This window comes from Typopeltis vanoorti, chromosome 23 (assembly GCF_054136105.1).
Source record: "Typopeltis vanoorti isolate ZY-2024b chromosome 23, IOZ_Tvanoo_1.0, whole genome shotgun sequence".
Lineage (NCBI taxonomy): Eukaryota > Metazoa > Arthropoda > Arachnida > Uropygi > Thelyphonidae > Typopeltis > Typopeltis vanoorti.
In genome coordinates this window covers 3,267,383-3,289,067 of record NC_143571.1, presented here as the reverse complement: position 1 = coordinate 3,289,067, position 21,685 = coordinate 3,267,383, and the positions used below count along the sequence as shown (strand labels likewise).

The 21,685-nt window shown below is 33.5% G+C and overlaps 1 protein-coding gene across 1 annotated transcript in view; it reads right to left on the bottom strand.

Moving 5' to 3' along the window:
* LOC150093575 (uncharacterized) overlaps positions 1-21,685 on the bottom strand; it is a gene marked incomplete at its 3' end in the record, with an annotated part of 193,752 nt that overhangs the window by 1,123 nt on the left and 170,944 nt on the right. The gene's annotated exons all lie outside the window — the stretch shown is intronic.

Genomic DNA, 21,685 nt, shown 5'->3' with positions numbered 1-21,685 from the left:
TACACTGTTGGTAGAACTGTACTAGAGGAAATGGAGGAGGCAAGAGACCTTGGGATGATGATTAATAAAAACTTGAAGCTTAGGGAACATATTGCAGGTAAAGACAAAGGATTGCTACAATACTGAGAAGGATGCTGACTAGCAGAAATAGAAAAGCAGTGATTCTGTTGTACAAAGCACCAATCAGATCACTTGGATTACTGTGCTCAGATTTGGTCATTGGGATTTGAAGGGTATAAATTAACCTTGGAGCAGATGCAGAGGCAGATAACAAAAATTACATCAGGACTCTATGTTAGTTATGAGGATAGGCAGTTACAGAGTTGACAGTTGAGAGCTTTTTCATATAGTAGAAAGGGGAAGAAGCAAGGACAAGGGACCATTCCTAGAAGTTATGAGCAAGAGAATAAGGACCAGCTTATTTTTATGGAGGGTGACTAGACCGTTGAATGCACTGCATGATAGGGTAGTGAGAGCAGGAATGATGAATAAGTTCAAGGAGTATTACATGTGGTATTAGTTACGTAGGTCAGACCTCTAGAAGCTTTGAAACGAGAAAGAAAGAACACATAGGATATGTCAGAAATAACAGACAAGACATTTCAGGCCTTTCATGCCACTTTGCCTCTACTAACCACCATCACATTGAGTGGGATAAGAGCCTTATGCCATACATAGAAGATAACTACCATTCAAGAACCTTTAAAGAAGCAGCTACAGTCGCCCGTAAAACTGAAAACCTAAACAAGAATCAAGGTCTAATTTTACCAGAAATTTGGAAAACTTTTATCAGATCATTAAACATCAAAGAAATGAACTTTCATAACAATTACGTCATGAACTATAACGAATAAATCACGTTAACGAGACACGCACATTGTCATGCACAATACCAATTTTTTGTATGAATTAGAACCATCAGTTATAACCTAGTCTGTAACCTTCATTTTAGCTTACTAGTTTGTATTCTCTGAGGATGCCAATAGAAAAAATTGGCGAAACATGTAGGAGGATAAAAATAAAGCTACTTGACAAAGATTATATATAAAAAAAGTGTAATAGTCTTATGAATAATTGTCAAGAAAAAATTCAACCTAAGTTCAAGGAGTATTATGATACACTTAGTGTTGTTTAAGATAGACCTCCCAAGATGAGTCTTGTAACTTCATGGAGGTCCTGAATAATAATAATACGTTAATCTCTTAATTATCCAACCACTGTATCATATAAACATATCTTGCTAACTAATGCTTCACTTATCCAATCAGCAAACTGATTTTCTGTGGTTTGAAAGAGTCTTTAAAGTGTTACTTTGAATGATCAAATGAGTTGAAGTTTTACTGAATTTTGCAAGTGCATCAAGCAAAATGTGACTTTAAATTTATAAAGTACATAAAAATCATAAATAATATAAACCAAGTTTAAAATAATATACTCATAATCATATTTTTCTAAAGGGATCTTATAATTAATGAATATTGCAACAGAAAATAGCAAAGGTTAACAAAGCATTAAAACACAGGAAATAGCTTCCTCTGGAAGTAAGGTATGATCACTCCTTATAATACAATTTCAATTGTCATAACTTGATGAATAGAAATTCTAAATAAAAAGACTTTGCTCCTCCCTGCACCCAAAATACCCAAAGAAATCATAGATATATACAAACTTAGCTGGAAAATGATCGTACATAAGAGATTCTCTCTTAGAAATTACTAAACTGCAAAATTATTGCTGAAGTGAATCTTCTGTCCCCACGTCACAAAAATTTGTTAATTAACTAACATTCAGTTTGATAAAATTATGGAGAATACTACTGTGTTAAGAATAATAACTTTAAGCTGCATTGCAACTCAAAGAAAATGCCAAAGTGTTACTTTGGCATATTCTTTCTTTGAATAGAATAATTTGATCAACAGTTATTCTACTGATCTGACCTCTAGAGTGAAAAAAAAAAAAACCCTACATCGAAGCTATATCCTAATTTTACATGGCCAGAGAGCAAATCATAACATCCTTTAATACAGCAATGCAAACCAATAAGCAGGGGAGTGGTCTCACACTATTGAATGAAATTCATCTCCCACCTAAAGACAGTCACAAACATCCATGCCTGGAGGGGAGGAGAACCCAAAGCCTTTTGATCGAAGAGTGGATATGCTAACCACTCAGCTAACCAGGCCAGTAACTGGAGGCCTGAAGTAGCTTGAAAATGTTCCATGATCTCTAGAGCAGAACTACGTAAAAAAATAAATAAATAATACAAAACAATATATAAAATTAATAAAAATATATAAAAAAATCTTTAGTCCACCCACAGTACAAATGTATCATAGGTTTATAAATAAATCTTTTGTAGGTGGAGCCACATAATGACTCCAGATGATGATGATGACCGTAATATGAAGATTAAAATGTCAGGAAATGAAAGTTATTCTTAACATGGTAGTACTCTCCATAATTTTATCAAAATGAGTGCTGATCACTGTGTAACATTAAAAGAAATATGTTAATCAACTAAGAAGTAATCAAACCATTATGACAGAGAAAGGAGGTATTACTGTCATTATAAATAAAAAGGACTACCATAATAAAATATAGAAAATGATTAATTCACCACTTACAAGAAAAATCAGGTAAGCTCAACCATCAGCATTATCAAGAAAAGAGACAACACACTGTATCAACGAAAAGTTCAAAATAAAAATTGGATTTGGGTTTGAGAGCTGTGAGATAGGTTTTTTTTAATTTTATTATTATTATATTATTGTTATTTTTAATGCTTTTTTGGATTAGTGTATTTTTAATATATTATTGTGAAAAGTTTATAGTTTATTTATTGTATTTGGTGTATTTATTAATTTATATCTAGAAATAAATTTTTAGACATATTGATAGCTTAAGGTAGTGTGTAATAACAGTGCCAAACAACCCCCCCCCCCATCGGAACCCTATGCACTGCTGAATAAAAACAATAAAACACCAATACTGATGATAAAACTGGAGATATAGAAACTTTCAATTCATATATGAAATTTCTAGCTTAAAACAGATTATTAAACAAATGATCCAGGAGTTAGAAAAAGCTGAGGAAAGCTTAGATAAACTTAAGATAAGAAAAATAAGAGACAGCAAAGCACAGACATTATATTATGTCAGCAAATAATAAGTCAAGTAGAATGTGAAAGGAAAAAAAATACAGCATGGAAATTTGCTCCTTAAAATTTATGCTTGCCAATGGTTTCTATTTCAAGCTTTCTGGGAGCAAGAACTAAGGATATGATGAATGTATAATGAAACAGAAAAAAAAAAAAAAAAAAAAGCAAAAGAGATGGTAGCATTCATAGGAACAAGTGATTTAAGTAGTGTTAATACAGTATGAGAGAGGATATGAATGGATTGATGGAAAAAGCAAGAAAGAAGAATTATAAAGAAAGTGAAAGCTATGATAGTACTCAGTTAAGGAGAGATGTGATAGCAGATGTTTCCATGCACAAGATGTATAGAAGAAATGAGTGTAAGTTTTTGGATGTGTGGAGTTTGATGGTAGAAAAGACTTGTACAAGAGAGATTTGGATTTGGCATCAAAAAGCTCAGAGATATTATTTATTGCGGTGAGACCTAATGTAGTTAGGTGAACTAGATCAACATGGGAGAAATGGTAAGAATATATGTTCAGAGTGTGTATGGGTACAGGAAAGAGAAAGTTGCCCAACTGGGCCAAGCATACTGTAGGTGACAGTATACAAAAAAAAGTTAAGAGGTAGCTTGTTGTGTCTGTACACAAATTCAAAGAGAATCAGAAACAAAATGGTTGAGTTTGATACTTTAATGAATATGTCATGGACTAAGATTGTTGGCAGTAGTGAAACCTGGCTTTCAGAATCAGAAGTAATACCTGGAATCAAGTGTAAAGGATAATAGGATATAGTATTTTGAAGAAGGATAACAAGAGATAGGAGAAGGTGGTGTGGTATACTGAGATGAATTTCATCTCCTGGTGTGAGATCATCACCCCTGCTTATTTGGAAGCCTGAAGTGGCTTGGAAAAGTTCTATGTTTGGTCTCTAGAGCAGGGTTTTCAGCTTTAAAAAAATAAAATAAAAATAAAAATAAAAAATAAATTTAAAACACACACATGTTAAAGATACCAAGCTATTTTAAACCTGGTTTTTACTCCATTTCCCAAGTAAGCAAACAGACAAATAAGTCAATTCATGACTTATTTTTCACGGTATTAACAACACCACAAACACTTTTATCAACAAAGATGTTTTATTAACGCTTATATTTTGCTGATTTTCAACTCAGCATCATGAGAGCACAACACACATGTAAACGCGACAGTGAGTGAGTGAAACAATATAATTGCAAAAGACAAAAGATCTAAAGTCCTATTTTTTGGCGCCCTCTAACGAAAAAAAAAAAAAAACAGCAGTTATCCAGGAGTTTTTCTTAGGATAACCGTCTCCCAAATTTTTGGCAAATTAATGCAACCATATTTGTTAAGGTTAGGAGAATTCTTCAAAGCCATTGCTGACTCAAAAACTAATCTTTCAGATCTATAACGACTCCTAAATAGCACATTCATTTTCCTCCAGGAAAATGAATCCTCCATCTAATTAGATGGAGGAAAACGAATATGCTATTTAGGAGTCGTTATAGATCTGAAAGATTATTTTTTGAGTCAGCAATGGCTTTGAAGAATTCTCCCAACCTTAACAAATATGGTTGCATTAATTTGCCAAAAATTTGGGAGACGGTTATCCTAAAAAAAACTCCTGGATAACTGCTGTTTTTTTTTTTTTCGTTAGAGGGCGCCAAAAAATAGGACTTTAGATCTTTTGTCTTTTGTAATTATATTGTTTCACTCACTCACTGTCGCGTTTACATGTGTGTTGTGCTCTGATGATGCTGAGTTGAAAATCAGCGAAATATAAGTGTTAATAAAACATCTTTGTTGATAAAAGTGTTTGTGGTGTTGTTAATACCGTGAAAAATAAGTCATGAATAACCATCAACACCTAAGCTTATCTGTTAGATAGACAAATAAGTCAAGTTTGCGCATGCACGTAATGCAAGTCTAGACAACTCGTGGTAAAGTTGGAATAAGCTCTGATCACTATTCTTAATATTTACCCTTAATGCAAAGCCCATCTCCTTGAGGAGATGTATGATGCTATGCATTAAAGGCAAGGGGCCACTACCCAGCATCATACATCTCCTCAAGGAGATGGGCTTTGCATTAAGTGTAAATATTAAGAATAGTGATCAGAGCTTATTCCAACTTTACCACGAGTTGCCTAGACTTGGTAAAGTTGGAATAAGCTCTGATCACTCGGATCACTTAGATTTGCATTACGTGCAGGCCTCAAACTTGACTTATTTGTCTGTTTGCTTACTTGGAAAATGGAGTAAAAACCAGGTTTAAAATAGCTTGGTATCTTTAACATATATTATACCCAAGGTAAAAAACTTTCTACATCTATCTCTCATCCTGAAATTTTTATTTAATAAGGTCAAAGCACCTTTTGGTAACTTGTTTTGGTAAAATACTTATAAGCTCTGTATTACTTAACCTTGATATTTCTAGCCTGGCTCCCACTGATGAGACCTCAATAAAGGTCGAAACCAGTCTGGGTAGTGGCCCCTTACCTTTAATGCATAGCATTATACATCTCCTCAAGGAGATAGGCTTTGCATTAAGGGTAAATATTAAGAATAGTGATCAGAGCTTATTCCAACTTTACCACGAGTTGCCTTGACTTGCACTACATGTGGGGTCACGTAGACTGGCATTACGTGCAGACACAAACTTAAATTATTTGTCTGTTTGCTTACTTGGGAAATGGAGTAAAAACCAGGTTTAAAATAGCTTGGTATCTTTAACATATATTATACCCAAGGTAAAAAACTTTCTACATCTATCTCTCATCCTGAAATTTTTATTTAATAAGGTCAAAGCACCTTTTGGTAACTTGTTTTGGTAAAATACTTATAAGCTCTGTATTACTTAACCTTGATATTTCTAGCCTGGCTCCCACTGACGAGACCTCAATAAAGGTCGAAACCGGTCTGGGTAGTGGCCCCTTGCCTTTAATGCATAGCATCATACATCTCCTCAAGGAGATAGGCTTTGCATTAATGGTAAATATTAAGAATAGTGATCAGAGCTTATTCCAACATGCCTAGACTTGTACTACTTTACAGGTCACTTAGACTTGCATTACGTGCAGGTGCAAACTTGACTTATTTGTTTGTTTGCTTACTTGGGAAATGGAGTAAAAACCAGGTTTAAAATAGCTTGGTATCTTTAACATATATTATACCCAAGGTAAAAACTTTCTACATATAAATTTGACTTACTTGTCTGTTTGCTTACTTGGGAAATGGAATAAAACCAGGTTTAAAATAGCTTGGTATCTTTAACATTTATTATACCCAAGGTAAAATACTTTCTACACACACATATATATATATATATATATATATATATATATATATAAATCAATGAAAGCAGGGGGAAAAAATCCTTAGCCTGCCCATGGTACAAACATACTATATTTTTATAAACCTTTTATATATAACCTTTTATACGTTTATAAATCTTTAAACCTTTCATGAGTGTGAGCTATATGAGCTACATAAAATAAAATAAAATAAAAAAAAAAACACTAATGATATCAGATAATTTGAGTCCAGTTAGAGAGAAACTCATGAAAGCAATAGCAATAATAATGTCCCATATAGCAGCAAGTTTAAAGCTATCTAGCATGAAGTGAAGGCTAACAGGATGAAATATAGGATATTGCTACAGACCTGGCAGTTCAGATGCTAGAGATGATGAAATGCAAAAACAAATTACCCTGATTACCCTAAACCAATAATCATTATGTGTGGTTTAACTTTGCTGAACATTCACTAGGTAGCAGAGAAAACTCATGATAAGGAGAATTTATTGAGCTGTTATGAGGCAACTTTCTCAAGCAGCATGTGAAAGAAGGAACTTCAGGTCAAAGTCAAATTAGATTTGATCATAGCATCAGAAGGGATCTCATTAGGGCAGTGGTCACCAAAGGGGTCAATATCGACCCCCTGGGGTCTATACGACATTGTTAGGGATCGATTGGGGATCGACAGAAAAATATAAGACATCAATTGTATGGGTAATATTTAATTCGGTTAACTTAGATTACCTCCATGACAAAAGACATGGAGGTAATGACAACTCAATTAAGAGTGAATCGTGGGATCAGTACCGCCATCTTACAGGTCCATGAATAAGACCTGTAAGATGGAGTAAGGTCATGAAAATAGTTACTGAGGCCAATCAAGTAGGCCAAAATGACATATTTACCAATAAACGGATGTTGGTAGTTCCTGCCGGCCGGCGCAGTGGGAGCGAGATTGCAACACGTGCATGGTTCTTATTTACTGATACTTACAAGTATTCGATTCCAGTCTCATTTTTGCGCATCGATATACAAGTGAACGTTAATGTTCTAAAATTCATCAACATACATATTATAATTCAATCGTTATTCATTCACGAACTAAACTTCTCTATGTTGAAGAGATGAGCAGCGCTGGTAGTAATACCAGTGATATTAATACCAGTAGTTTATTAATATCACTAGTAATACCAGTGATATTACTAGTGATAGTAATAGTAATATAATAATATATACTATATTATACATACAATAAACATTGTAACTATAAAATAAACAATCTAAAAACTCACATAAGCATCTTTTTTTTTGCTTGTCCTATTATAATTACGTAATAGTAAAATATAGGGAGTCAATAAAAAGTCAAGAAACTCTTGAAGGGGTCGACGGGCAAATAACTTTGGCGACCCCCTGCATTAGGGCATAACCTTTTTGCCACCAACTGATGATGATCATCCCATATTGACCTGGGAAATAGCTAAGTATACAGATGTTCCAATCAGGAAAAGTTACATTCAGCATGTAACCTTTCCTGAATAGGAAGTTACTAAATAGGAAGAATACTCATGAGAAGCTTTGAAAAGATGCTTAAATGATGCCCTGTCTAAATATGTCTCTAGAGTTTGAAGAACAAATAACAGAAGTGAAATTGATGTGCAACTTTAAGCAAGAGAGAGATCCATAAGAAGATAATCTGAAAGGAATATCATGAGAATAAAGACAGGTGGAGTTATGAAAAATATAAATGCATGCCAGAAAAGTTACAAAGTATTGAACAGAAACCTAAGTCTGAGTGCGAAAAGAAATTAGGCTCTGTAGGCAACCAAAAAAAATTTTTATTGTTGTGCAATTCATTATTTCGAATAAATGTGGAAGAATAACTTTACTGAATGTAGACCACTGCACTTCTGTTAGAAGAATGCAAATAATCAAATAATGAGTTCTAACTTCGCTAATATCTATCAACCTAGTATATGCAACATGGTCCACAGTGCTACCACTACAATGTAAAGTCACATGAAAAGCAGAATTCATGCAACAGGCCAGATGGAATATCAGCACATAATGCTAAAGGAATCTTGAGCTGAACTAGTTGTATAATTTGAGTGTCAGTTCAGGAATGATCAACATGGGTTAAAAAATTAACGAGTTAAAAATTCACTTCACACATTCTGTTCATGGTGATTTGGTCACTGACTTTGAGGGTAGGCATAGTTTTATGCCTACCCTTAAAGTACAATACAGACATTTACAGTCAATGTACTATGTTTTGAGACAATTAGTGTAACTTGACAAGTGAAATGAAAATGATCTTGCATAATAAAAAAATTAAAAAAAAATCCTCTCCCACAGATACTATACTGCATGCACACAAGAAAAACAAAGTTTATTGTAGCACCAAACACAGTATGTAACTAAATACACTGTCCCAGCATTCTCTTTCAATTTTTTTTCCCCCCAGAAAATAGGTGGTAATGCCTGTATCTAATGTAGTCATTAAGTGCAGAAACCAGATGATTTATGTCCAGCAAATAAACATTGATATAACATGAAATCAGAATTATCATAAGACAGTTCAAAAATAATAATCTTAAAACATTCAAACTAGTTTGCCATACATGGTATGCTGAAAATGAAGAAATGCTCCTACCAACAGTGCAACTCTTACCTCATTTAGTAAATGTTCATTAATTATTAAACTCATATTCAGAAGAACTGAGTGATAAAACTCATTAACATCAACAAATAATAACATGCATATGAAGAATGAGGTGATTGTGATGCAGAAGAAAATGTAACAACAAATGACATAACTTGAAAAGAATTTGTATCATTGTTTCAAGCTGCTGAGACTAAAACAACTTATGGATATTCACTCTAATCTTGATTGCAGTACGTAAGTTTATCGGAACATAGACAAAGCTGTTACTACAAAATGTCTGTACATTTTGCATGACATCTAATGCAAACAAAGTACCATGTTCAATATTTCTCATAATTTTCTTTTAAAGATTTTATTATTTTAAAATATTTAAAAACATTTTATAGTTCTTTATAGTTATATTAGGGGAAAAAAAAAGGTCAAAACAAATGTTTAAAAAAAAATATTAGCAAGATTTTGAAAACCCACGGACGAGTTGCAATGTTTTCCATTCTATCGATTTGATTAACATATTTTCACTTAGCACAGTGTTTTCATGGGATATATTAACCATGTAAAGTGAGGGAGTCCTGTAGTCCCTCTGTACATGGTTGGTACAAAAATTAATACGTCTAACTGATCTCTGGAATGATGGTGAACATTTTATAGAAGTTAGTAAGAACTCATATACAGAAAGACAAACTATACTCTGCAAGGAACAGCAAGGGTTTGCTGAACATGGAATTAATAATACCAACCATAGAAACCTCTGGAATGAAGTTAAGTCTATACAGAATCAACTAGAAATTCAAACATATTTTCAAAGAAAGTGCTGAGGTCCTTCTTCACCATTCTATCCTTAGTCTTGATGGTGGATTGTCAAAATTTGTCAATAATTGTGTTATAAAGTTTTTTTATTATTATTTTTAATATACTCACACACAAAACACACCTATATCAGATTCTAATAGTATATTTATTTGCCTCTCTTGCAATTTGTATAAAAAGATACAATTCTACATATGCTTGCATTGCTGTTTTTAAATTTTCCCTTATTTATTGTTTAACACTGATAATGGTTTAAGATACTTCAAGTGAAATACCTGTGTAATTAATTTTAATTTATTAAACAAATTTTTACTGTGCAAACAATTTTTTTTTTTTTTTTTACTTCAGTTATCCCTTAATTTAGTATTTAGTTATCTCTTCATTGCTGAAGTTTAGTCCTGCATGGGGATGATATAGCTGAGAAGAAAACAAACTTGGAAAATTATATCTACAATATGGTAAGTTATTGGCTTGAGTGTCTTTTTTAAGAAAAAAAAAATGCAGAAACACTAACGTGATTCCTACTTTTGCCAGGATCAAATAAACTATTAAATCTTTGGAGGCACATAAAATTTACCTAAGAGCTACTCACCCTATTGTATGCAACCAGATTAGTAATTCAAAAACAGAACTCACTCATGTGATCCCAGAAATTTCCAGACTAGAATCTGAACCATCCAACATCCTCAAGATCGTTAAATCTAGTTATAAATATTTCTAAGAAATCTAGAAGTTCTGTATACCATACACTTATGCATCGTCTCAACAAATTCGAAAACCTCAAACAACTTATTATTTCCAGTAAACTTCCTCAAAATAAGTTTTTTATTTATTTCGTATGATGATACAATGGCCGTGAGTCCCTTTTACGGGGAGGTATGTTACCATCTCAATCCCCCCCCTCCTAATTTTATCCAGGCTCAGGACTGGCATAGCTGACGAATCAGGCCTATAGCTGGATCTTAAGTATTCCTGACTGTAATCCGTGTGTGTTCATGGGATTAGTCTGCCTGTTCTGGAGGACAAAAAAACTGAGTTTCCAGGTGAAAAAACTCCCTACCTCCATATGAGACCAGCAAACTCACCTTTTCGTTGAAAGAGACCAGATAAAGGTTCCTCGTGTCATGGATGGGAATCGAACCCAGGTATTTCCAACAAAAGGGCTTCGTCTATACCGACTGAGATACGGAGGCTGTCTAATAATAAGTGAGTTGTTATCTCCAATCGTCCCTTGACAGATGATAAACTTAATCCTAGCTTAATCCTAGCTTGAAATTTGCAATTTTTCCCATATGTTTCCCATATTTGGATTTTCTCCATAATATTTGGTGCAACATTTTTCATCTTTCCTATGAAGATAGAAATGAGTTGTTTCAAGATTGCAAAATTATTTATAGTTCAAGAATGCCAACTCTCAATATTCTCTTCTCAGAATTAAAAACTCTCTGCAGTTTAACAAATAGCAAAGAATATAAGCATCACAAAAGCCAAAAAAGAATTGTCACCATTTAACTAGACTATACTGAATACCCATCTTGGGTATTCAGTATAGCCTAGTTAAATGAGATCATAATACCTATGTTGTTATTGGCAGAGACTTCACCAAAAGTCAATTAAACAAACTTAATTCCTTGTTGGATAATATAATCACCCTCATCCTAGATACTATTCAAACACTTAGAACTTATTATGCAAGGCTACCCATGATTTATAGTTTTCCTAGACTACATAAACCTGGATATTCTCATTGATCAATTGTTGACTCAAGAGACAATCCTATTTACAAAATTTATGTTCTTCTCAAATCTCCTTACTTCCTTTTCTCAATATTACTCTTTTATTAAAAAATAAAAAAAAAAACTCTGATTTTATGCTAAACTTGACTCTTGTGATTTAATAGTCAGTTTCGACATCACCAACATACTTCTAAATGATACCTTAGATGTTATCTAAATAATAACTTTTGTCTTCTTTATTTCCATCAAGATATTTCAGATGGAATGGAAAACTCTACAGACCGACTGAAAAAGTCTGCAATGGGTTCCCCACCCATCACTGAAAATCAGGTGACCAGACTTTTGCTTCTGGTCAAAGTTCTCCTCATCACTGTCATGATTTGTTGTGATAATCTTACAATTTTAGCAATGTGTCCCTTAAACATCAAGTCTCTTCTCACCATTACTCCCAAATCTCTCCTCTCTTCCACCTTCTTCAAATTTTTTCTGTTTATTGTATACTCTGCATTCTGAACTTGCCTATCAAATTTCAAGACCTTGCACTTTGCAGGATTAAACTAACAGCTCCACTCATTTGCTCACTTACAGTCTACTGAGATCCTCCTGCAAGACTGCAACATCTGCTCTGCTCTCCTTCTCATAGTTCTTCCCAACTTTGCATCATCAGCAAACAACTGCATATCTCCAATTAAACAATAACGGATCCAAGATAGACCCATGCAGTACTCTGTGAGTGACCTTCCTCTTTTGAGGTAACACTCCCCATATACAATCCACTGATACCTATCTGACAGCTAATTACCTAACTCAGTAGTCTCTTATCCAATTCCATCTTTTCCAATTTAATTACCAGCTTGTTGTGTGACAATCTATCATATTTTTAAAACTTTATTTACCAGAACAACAGTAACATGTAATATCTGCAATGACATGGCAAGAGATGTGAAAGGAGGTCACCATGTCTTAGATGAGAAGATAGTTCTACATTATGTATACATTGACTGGCTGCTGAAAAACAATCAGATCAAAATGTAGCTGCTGGGAATAATGCTGTGGGAAGTATTGCATAAAATGTATTGGCATTTTGTATTAAACCTGGAAAATGTACTGCAAAAACTGAAATGAATTCATATTGTGAATCAGCTGGAAAGATGGGGATGAAAACAATGATATATATTTTAACTACAGAAAAATGAGAAGAAAAAAAAAATGAAAGGGTGAGGAAGGGATAAGTGAAGATTTTGATTCCTACAATTTTACAAGGTATACTATTACTTGGGGGTGGGGGGGGGGGAGCTAATAGGTATTCAATTTATATATATTTGATAAGATCAGTAAACAAAGTAAATCATGAGAAACAAAAAAACAACGGAAATGGCAAAAAAGAAGCAAAGAAAATAGTGAAAAATCATATGATAACCAAACACAAACACGCTGGCAGGAACTATATATGAAGTCATAAAACGACAACATGAAAAAAAAAGTATAAATTTAAACAATAATCAAAGACATATAAGAAGGAAGAGAACTCAAAAAATATGAGATTATAAAAATGAAAACCCAGAATTAGCATTTAAACTTCAAAATTCTGGAAGAATTTAAATTAATGCCCCTTACCTAATGTCATTTCATAATGAACTGAATTTGGGCAGACTGGCCATTTAAATCAAAAATAACCAAAAAACTTGGACAGTCAGCCAACTCCATAATCGGTCACCTCCAAATACAAAGGGGGGGGGGGGGAACACAAATGATGAACAGCTAGCCGCCTAGGAACACCTTCCTAGTTGGATAAAGACCTAATGATGAACATCTGGTATAAATTGATATTGTTCTGATGATACTTTTAAAAAATAGTTTATAGCAGAAGTAAGAAATTAGAATTCATTAAAAATTCCTATTTGATAAAAATTTTCAAAGAGAGCAAAAGAATTGGTTACAACATTCAAAATATTAACATAAAAAGGATTCAAAAGCATGAGTCATACTTTCACGTGTCTCAGTAGCAGCTAAGTGAACAGGAGACAACACTATTAAAGTTCTGGGGAACCAGACCAGGTATAGATGAGTAATTCAAAATGGAAGAAAAATAAATAAATAAATAAAATATTTATAAACAATTTAAAGTGATTGTATAAAGCTAAATTTCCTTCTTTGAATATTCCATAATCAGAATTACGTACTCTTCATTCTCTTTGTTGAAATACTAATATTGCCATCATGAAAATCGACAATAGTAATGACAACTGTTTTGATGGATACTGCCGAGTATAATTGTAAATTGAATGTTATATTATGGGACAGATCAACATAGAGTATAATTAGCAGAGATACTACTCAAAGCCAGATAAACAAATTAAATAAACTATTAGACCAAACATATTCTTTAAATGCCAGCATTGTTGAAACATTGCAAATTCATCATGCTTGTTCCTATGCCTCTATGGCTTTCTAAAGGTACACAAATCTGGTTATCCGCTACATTGAGCAACTGACTGTATTGGTTCTCCAACTTGTTATTTAGCTAAATAGACCTGATCTTACTTCGTACAATATACACTTGGTATATCATATCTGGAGACTGGTCTTCTACTCTTCTTTCCCTCTACTCTCTCTTACTCCTTACTCCCCCCCCCCCACCCCAGTGCTATTAGAGCAATTCGAGGGCACGACTCTTTCCTCTTAAACTGCAGTTTCCACTAACTACTACAAAAGGCAAGCCTAGATGTCTTAAGGTGGCAGGCCCACCACTAGGATACCTATCGTCATGCTAAATTTCGATACTATCGTCACACTAAATTTCGATACAAGTCACTTGACATAGGGAAACACATATTACATTCAAGTCTCAATGAAATCGAAACCGGACAGAAAACATGGGAAACGACCAAAAACTGGAAAAGGTTAAGAAACACTGGAAAAAGAAAACCGTGGTTAAATATGCTACATGGAACATTAGAAGCATAGCACATAAAGAAGAAGAATTAGATAAAATCTTAAATGACGCAAAATATAGAAATTGCAGTTTTTACAGAAACAAAAAAGAATCTTAAAGGAACAAAAGAAACAGCTAACTACAATATCATATATAGTGGAGTGGACAAACAAATACATGCAAAAGCTGGTGTAATGATTTGGATCCATAAATCAATTAAAGCAAAAATAACTCATTATATATACTGGAATGAGAGAATATTAGAAGTGCAATTAAAATTAAATAAAGAAAATTTAACAGGTGTTGGAGTGTATGCCCCTGAAGAAGGAAATGAAGAAGAAACTGATTACTTTTACAAAGAGTTACAAGGAATATATGAAAAATTAAATAAAACAGACCATATAATTATAGCCGGAGATCTTAATGTCAGAATAGGAATGAAAAAAAAATTAACAATAATATACAAAATTTTGGAGAACCAACAGTAAACAAAAATGGAAAGCGACTCATTGATTACACAATATATAATAATTTAAAAATAATAAATACATTTTACAAACATAAAAATATACATAAATATACGTGGTGTGCAAGAGGACAAAAATCAATAATAGACTACTTTATAGCAAATGAAAAAAAAAAAGGCAGCAAACCTCTTCCTAGACGTTAAAGTTAGAAGAGGGCTAGAAATTGACACAGATCACTATTTAGTACAGGCAAAACTAAGATTTCCACCAAACTGGCTACAAAAAATAAACAAACCAGAGAAACAAAATCTAATTACAAAGTAAGACTACTAAATGATTCAAGTATAAGAAATTTATACTAACAGAGGATTAATAACTACTTAGAAAAAATACAAAAAATGAAGACATTGAGAAAGAATGGAATAATATAAAAGAAATTATAACAATGAAAGAATTAAAGGACAACCTAAATAAAATAAAAAATGGCCAAATCAGCAGGAGAACATGGGATAAACTCTGAACTGTATAAATTTGCTGGAAAAAAATTTCATCAAAGATTACTAAAATTTTTAAATAAATATATACAAATTGACAAATACCAATAGAATGGAATACAAGCATAGTAATACCTATATTTTAAAAAGGGGATAAAACAAAACCTGCTAACTACAGAGATATTAGTTTATTGAATACATGCTAGAAAATATATAGCAGAATACTTAATGAAAAAACTAAAAATATACAGTGAAAAAATATTATTACAATGTCAAAATGGATTTAGAAAAGGAACTTTACAATGGATGCAGCTTTCTGTTTGTTTATAGATTACAAAAAAGCATTTGACAAAGTAAAAAGATATATACTGTTTGATATATTACAAAGAATAAATATACCTAATATTTTACTACATGCAATATTGAATATATATAAAGATAATGAAATAAAAATAAAAATAAATGAAAAGTTGTCTGAAAAACAATCTATAAACCAAGGAGTAAGACAGGGATGCCCTCTGTCTCCAACACTTTTCAATATTTACATTAATGAAATATTAATACAGTGGAACAACTTAAACAATCAAGGTATAGAAATTTCCTGGAATAACAAAATAAATACGCTATTATTTGCAGATGATCAAGTAATAATATCTGATAATGAAGACAATTTACAAAGAGCAATATATAATATAACAATATATAACAATAAGCAATATAACAAGCACCTCCATAGTGCAAATGGAAGAACGACAGTACATTGCGCCCTTCGAATGGAATAGGCCTAAGTTTGATTCTCGTCGCGACGGGAGGAATCTTTATCTGGATGATTTCAATCAAAGGTGAGTTAGCCGATCTCATATGGAGGTAGCAGGGTTTTTTCATCCAGAAACTCGGGTTTTTCATCCCGCATACAGACAAATCGGCCCTTCAGAACACATGCAATTTACAGACAAAAAATACTAGTTGTGGTGGCCGGTAGATGCGTTGATGGAGATGATTCGTAGTAGAGGTTCGGTGTAGTGGTTGAGAAAGCTGTAGGTGTCCTCCCGTGACGATTCCTCGGACTCCTTGAAGGTGTCAGGAATAATAATAATAATAATAATAATAATAATAATAATTTAAACATTATAGTAGATCAGTTTGGAATGAAATTTTCCATAGATAAAACTAAAACAATGGCATTTTGTGGACAAACTCCAGTTAGAAGCAAAATATTATTAATAATAAAATAATAGAGCAGATAAATACTTTCAGTTATCTTGGATGTGAAATATCATATGAAGGAGAAAAAGACAAAATTAAAAACTTCAAAATTTTTACAGATTATAGGCCTGATAAATAGAACACTCAACCCAAATATAGTACAAAAAGAAACATGCTTGAAAATATACAATACTTTAGCAGTGCCCACATTATTATACGGCAGTGAAATTTGGACAATAAACAAACAAGATAAACAAAGAATAAAATCAAGTGAAATGAGATTTATGAGAAGAACTGCAAAATACACATTATTAGATCAAAAAAGGAACGAAGACATTTTAAAAGAACTAAAAACAAAATCAATAGAAGAAAAACAAATCTGAAAACAAACCCCAACTCAACATCACCAGAGTTAAAGATCGGTACTATCAACGTAAGAAGCCTGAATTGCAAAGAAATGGAGCTAGCTGAGGAATTAGATAAGTACCAGATCAACATAATAGGGGTGACTGAAACAAAAAAGACCAAAACTGGTGAGATCTTTCTGAGCAATAAATACAAAATGTTATATTCAGGCAATGACAATCAAGGAAAAGAAGGAGTAGCCATAGTATCCAACACAAAATATGAGGCTAATCTTCTTGAATGGCAGTCAGTCTCAAGTAGAGTAATGTGGGCAAATATGAGAATGGGGAACCGGACAATGAGACTTATTTGTGCCAATGGTCCCACAGAAAGTTCTACTAAGGTAGAAGTGGAGAAATTTTTTGAGGCTTTAGAAAAAGCAACTGACACAATGAGAAAGGAAAAGTTGGTCCTTGTTGGGGATCTAAATAGCAGAGTAGGAAATGATTGTGAGACATACAAAAATATTTTGGGGAAAATTTGGAGAAAAGAGCAAACCTAATAATAATGGCAAATATCTGTTGGATTTCTGCTCAGGACATGGACTGGTTATTACTAACACCCTGTTCCAACATAAAATGTGCACAAATTCACATGGAGAGAAGAGGCTAGGAATAAGAAAAGTCTCATTGACTATGTTATTGCTGATAGTGATGTTTTCTCCCTGGTGCAGGACACCAGAGTGTACAGAGGATTTGAAATTGGAAGTGATCACTATTTAGTCTTGAGCAGGATAAAATTGAATTTCATATTGAAAAGAATAACATGTAAGAAAGTTTTAAAGCGAATAAAAGTTGAGCAGCTCTCAGATGTGAGCTGTAGACTAAAATACACAAAGATTATTGAAGAAAAAATGAAAGAGTTTCAAAACAGGAATCAAACCTTGGAGATTCAGTGGCAAACTCTGAAGAAAACATTGATTGATTCTGCCAGAGAGGCATGTGGTGAGGTTGTCTGCAAGGATAAAAAAATCAATACTCCCTGGTGGACACAGGAAGTTAAAGAGGAAAGGACACAGGAAGAAAAGTAGAAAGCATATCAAAACTTCCTGTCAAATAAGTCAGCTTGTGCTCTTAGAGAATATAGAGACAAATGCAAGAATGCTAAACACTGTGTAAAACTAGCTAAACAAAAGTCATGGGAGAACTTTGGCAAGAATATAGAAAATAAATATCAAGAAGGTGGCAAAATATTCTGGAGGTTGTTGAAGAAGCTTAGGAATGGAGGAAAGAGTGCTGTAAAAGGAGTTAGAGATGATAAAGGTGACATGAAAACTGGAGAAAAAGATATCCTTGAAGTATGGAGTAATTACTTTGAAAAACTGCTAAATGAAACAAGCAGTGATGACAGCACAGTGGTAAAAAACACTGACCAGGCATGCAGGCAGGAATACATATCCATACTTGAAGCAGAAAAAGCCATCAAAGGCTTGAAATGTGGTAAGGCAGCTGGAGTAGATGATATTCAACCAGAAATGCTGAAGTATGGTGGTATAAGAGTCTTACAGTGGCTGCACTGCATAGTTCAGAAAGCCTGGACAGAGGGCCGAATTCCCGATGATTGGAGTAGAGCTCTCATAGTACCCATATATAAAAAGGGAAATAAAACTGAATGTGAGAATTACAGAAGTATTTCCCTACTGAGTGTTCCTGGCAAGATCTATGCAAGTATACTTGAGAAACGGTTGAGAAGAATTGTGGAAGAAAAGCTTGGTGAAGAACAAGCTGGATTCAGGCCAAATAGAGGCTGTCAGGATCAGATCTTCACTTTACGACAAATAGTTGAGAAAGCATGGGAATATAACAAAGATCTGTATTTAAGTTTTGTCGATCTGGAAAAGGCATATGACAAGGTGCTAAGAGAGAAGCTATTCAATACGCTGCGGTTATATGGTGTCAGTGGGGCATTATATCAAGCAATACTTAGTCTTTATTTGAGTAAGTCAGCAGTTAGAATTGAAGGAAGTACAGGAAGATGGTTTAATGTTAAATCTGGTGTGAGACAAGGATGTACATTATCCCCTCTGTTATTCATTATCTATATGGATCACATTATGAAGGAAAGTGGTATTAAACATGATATCAACATTGGAGATATTAATGTCAGCTCTTTGCTTTATGCAGATGATGTTATACTTCTAAATAAATCCGCTACAAGTCTGCAAGAGTCTCTGACTAAATTGAATAATTGAATAGCTGTTGTAAGAGATATGGTATGAAGGTCAGCAATAAAAAGACAAAGACAATGAAAATAGGCAGAATCATTGAAAATGTCAACTGCGTTGTGAATGGAGAACCTGTGGAACAAGTAAAACATTTCACTACTTAGGCACGATTTTTACTGAAGATGGTAAATTAAATATAGAAATAGACAACAGAATAAGCAAAGCTGGTATGGTGGGAAGTCAATTGAATAAATTCATATGGAATAAGAGAGAAATTAGTCAGAACACTAAATTAGCTGTATACAAGACAGTGTTCAAACCAGTTTTAACTTATGGATCTGAGAGCTGGGTCAGAAGTAAAACACTTAACCAAAGACTAGAGACCGCAGATATGAGAGTCTTGAGAAAGATTATAGGCATAAATAGATGGCATCAATGGCAATATCATATTAAAAACGAGGATATTAGGAAAGAACTTGACATTGTCAGCATCCAGGAATGCATTAGCAGAGCTAATCTCAGGTGGTATGGTCACCTAAATAGAATGGCAAGGAAAGATTAGCAAAACAAGTGTTCTCTGCCAGGTTGGCAGCAAAACGACCCAGAGGAAGACCAAGATATAGGTGGATTGATACGGTACAAAGTGCCTTAGACGATAGAAATATAAGATCTGATAATGTTGGAGTCTTGACAAGTAACAGACTGATTTGGAGGAAAATTGTAGATAGGAAGTTAGTAATGATATAATTTTTTCATGTAGTACTACCATATCCTGTACACCCCTTGTGAGTAAATGGCAGGAATTTGATGATGATGATGATGATGATGATGAAAAACTAAACAATTATAAACAAAAATGGATTGAACATGTAAACCGAATGGCCAATGCCCGACATCCTAAACAAATACTAAAATATAAACCAATTGGAAAGAGAAGGCAGGGTAGACCTCAAAAAAAGGATATTGGTTGGATAATGAGACCGGAACAGTCCAATATGGTCTATATCTGTAATTAGTGTTGATGATGATGACTTATTATTTAGCTAAATATCTTTCAAATCTTCTTTGAAACATCACTAGTCATTAAACATTAAAAACAGTATCAAGGAGAAAATTAAAGATATTTGTTTGATGGACTCTGAAATTATGGTCTCTTTTGATGTGGTTTCTCTAATTATAAACATACTTCTCCAAGAAACTCTCCAGTTTTCATAAGATGATTTCCCTGATGATGTTAAATGTTTTAATTTGCCATCAATGCAGGATACTTCACATGGCACAACAAACTATCAGCAAATAGAAGGAACAGCCATGGGCAATCCTATCTCACCTGCTTTGGCTGATTACTTCATGGAGTATTTGAAAAGCCAACTTTTTAACATCATTTTTCCTCAACCTTGTATCTGGATATATTTTGTTGATGATGATATATTTGCACTCTGACCCAACACTGAAAAAGAATTACTTCAGTTTTTGGACAGGATAAACTCCTTATACAACTGCATCAAGTTCAAGAATGTGAATATTCCATACCTGGATACCTTAGGAATTCCGAAATGCTACAGGCAATATTGAATTTTCCATCTACAATATATACCATTCACTGGCAGGTATATACACCCAGCTTCACATCATCATCATTCCTTCACACAAGCCTGGTATTATTAAACGTCTTGCACAGAAAGCATGTACAATGTCTTCTTCAGACTCTCTTCTACCAGAAGAACTAAATAAAATATGAATCACATTGTCATCTAATGGATATAAAGAAACCACCAACCAAAAAACAATTGATAATTATCATCCTTCAACCAGACTATAATCTGATGTGAAGCGGATTTCCATACCCTACTTTAAAGGAACTTCTGAATAAATAGCAAGGATTCTCTGCAAATACAATCTATACACTACAGGTAACCATCGTATAATGCGGTACTTATACAACACTGTTTCGATACAACGCGGTCTACAAAACCCTTGTTCAATGCAGTACTTATACAACACGGTTTCGATAAAAAAACGGTCGACAAATTATAGTAACCTTTTATCTTTTATATTTTTCACTGCGTGACTTAAAAAATCAAATTTTATCTTCGTTAAATTTGCGTCTGTCCATATTGCGCATGTAGTTATAAGTAGTGAATTTATTTTAGGGGAAATACCCTTTAGCATGCATGTACATCAATTGTTTACCATATAATAAATTTAGTTTAATCCTTTATCCAAGTGTATGCAAACAAAGGCTTGCACCTGAAGTGTCTTCAGGACTGAAGCAACTTGCAGTAAAGGTGGACCAAGCTCTCATCACTCCTTGTCTCAGCATCTCCCATAATGCAAAGCACATCTCCTTGCAGACA